This window comes from Alligator sinensis, unplaced genomic scaffold (assembly GCF_000455745.1).
Source record: "Alligator sinensis unplaced genomic scaffold, ASM45574v1 scaffold653_1, whole genome shotgun sequence".
NCBI classification, from domain to species: Eukaryota; Metazoa; Chordata; order Crocodylia; family Alligatoridae; genus Alligator; species Alligator sinensis.
In genome coordinates this window covers 449,189-450,962 of record NW_005842498.1, presented here as the reverse complement: position 1 = coordinate 450,962, position 1,774 = coordinate 449,189, and the positions used below count along the sequence as shown (strand labels likewise).

Below are 1,774 nucleotides of genomic sequence, written 5' to 3'. Positions count from 1 at the left end.
ATCTGAGAGTGGGGAGGACTGAACACCTGGATGTAGTACTCAAAACTCCTTACACCTCAGTCTCTGCTCTCTCAATGCTATTCGTCATGGATTGGAAATGGTCTCCCACAGATGGGATGGCTTGCATTCAGTCCTGAATCCTGAGATACCTGGCACAATCAGTGTAAACTAAGGGGCTGAAGCAGCTTCTTCCCCTCAGTGCAGAGAGTGAAAAAGAGACTCTTACCTGGCAGGAGTCTTTGCCACCTTCCATGAATCCTATGCACATCATATTGCTGGTGATTTGCCCTGGGTAAATACTGTTGCACTGGATGTCAGGCAGGATTGGAGCCCACAGGCACTGGAGAAGATCAGGGTAGTTGGCTACCAGGAAAGAGGGGAGAAGATTAGCCATCATTGTAGTGATTCAGAAGTCCCATTAGTGTAAAATGGGTAGACATCTGGCCTAGAGAATCCAACAACATAGAGGGAAGTGAGAGCTGTTGGCCTGTCTTTGGGATCCTCACACACTTCTATGATTGCATCAGGGGAAACATGCAGGACTGAGAGGCTTCAACACAAGGATTGTGCGGGCAGGCCAGTCTTAGCATAATGTGGATGCTACCAGGTGGGACTGATATGTATGGTTGTCCCATGCCAGAATAATGGGAAGGGACTGTGTGTTATGTGGAAAGTACACTCATACTCACAGCCACTGCTAAGGGTGTTTCCCCACCCGGAAATTAAGCATGAGATCCCATCTTCTGGACAGCCTGTGGGCAGTGGGATGGTTGCAACAAAATTGTTCAGTCTGGCTGGGGATGCCAGTTTGATCAGCATGATGTCATTGTCTGAGCTCTCCAAGTTGTATTGGTCATGTCAAATGATTTTTTCAGCATTGATGATCTGCTCAGTCTGTTCCTGCATGCTGATGTCATGCTCCCCCAGCCTTACCTGGATTTGGCTGCAAAATCAATAGTGCAACAGAGCAGCAGTTAACCACAGATAAAACGGTGGGGATGTTTCATAGGCAGTACCATGGAGTTTGCACGTGGGGGAGTACAGACATTTGGACTCCACTGCTGAGCTCTAAGGAAATAGATCTGATGGGGTCTCCTAGCTTGATTCTAGCCTGAGGATTGTGAAGGGAAGCTCAGTGCTGCCTCATTTTCTGGTGATGTGTCCTGCATAATGAGGGTGCTGAAAAATCCCTAACCTGCCACTGCTGCCTTCCCCTCTCCAGAGTCCACTCAGCATCTTTTGTGGTACATGCAGCTGGCTAAGCTCACTGGGCCTTTAATACCCCAAGGAATGGTGATTTGCTCCTTGTTCCTTAAGGCTTGGGGAGGAGGAATGAGAGACCAGATTTTGTTGGCAAGTCTCACCTGAAAGCCATTCTTTGAAACATGGGACCTTAGCCAGAATGAAGCACTATTACAAGTGACCCTGGATACTGGAGTGCAGACGTGGCCTTTCTGTATGGAGTTTGCATGTGCTTGTGTGCAAGCATGTATCTGCATAGATAAAGGGACCAGCTTACTTGCCTCAGAGGAACACAGCCACCTCTGGGGAAATCTGGGGTAGGTGTGCAGACAGACACAGGAATGAGTCTTAACAGGTTAGGTTGGGAAATGGAGGGATTGAGAATGAAACCAACTGGAAATCTTGGGGGAACCAAAGGGGGAGGGAACATAACAATTTCAAATTGACCTGTATTGGGGGACAGTGGATGCAAGTGCAAAGAACAACATCTTGGGACCTGCAGTGGTTGGGAATGGAGAAAAGCAGCTAGCTG

General features: G+C 48.2%; 1 long non-coding RNA gene, 1 pseudogene and 1 gene segment (V, D, J or C); 1 reads left to right on the top strand and 2 right to left on the bottom strand.

Annotated features, from left to right (window-relative positions):
• Positions 1-1,774, bottom strand: part of LOC102373252 — a 322,638-nt gene that overhangs the window by 32,610 nt on the left and 288,254 nt on the right.
• The window catches only part of LOC102370492, an 8,821-nt pseudogene that overhangs the window by 520 nt on the left and 6,527 nt on the right, over positions 1-1,774 (bottom strand).
• Positions 1-1,774, top strand: part of LOC102370333 — a 6,772-nt gene that overhangs the window by 2,393 nt on the left and 2,605 nt on the right. The gene's annotated exons all lie outside the window — the stretch shown is intronic.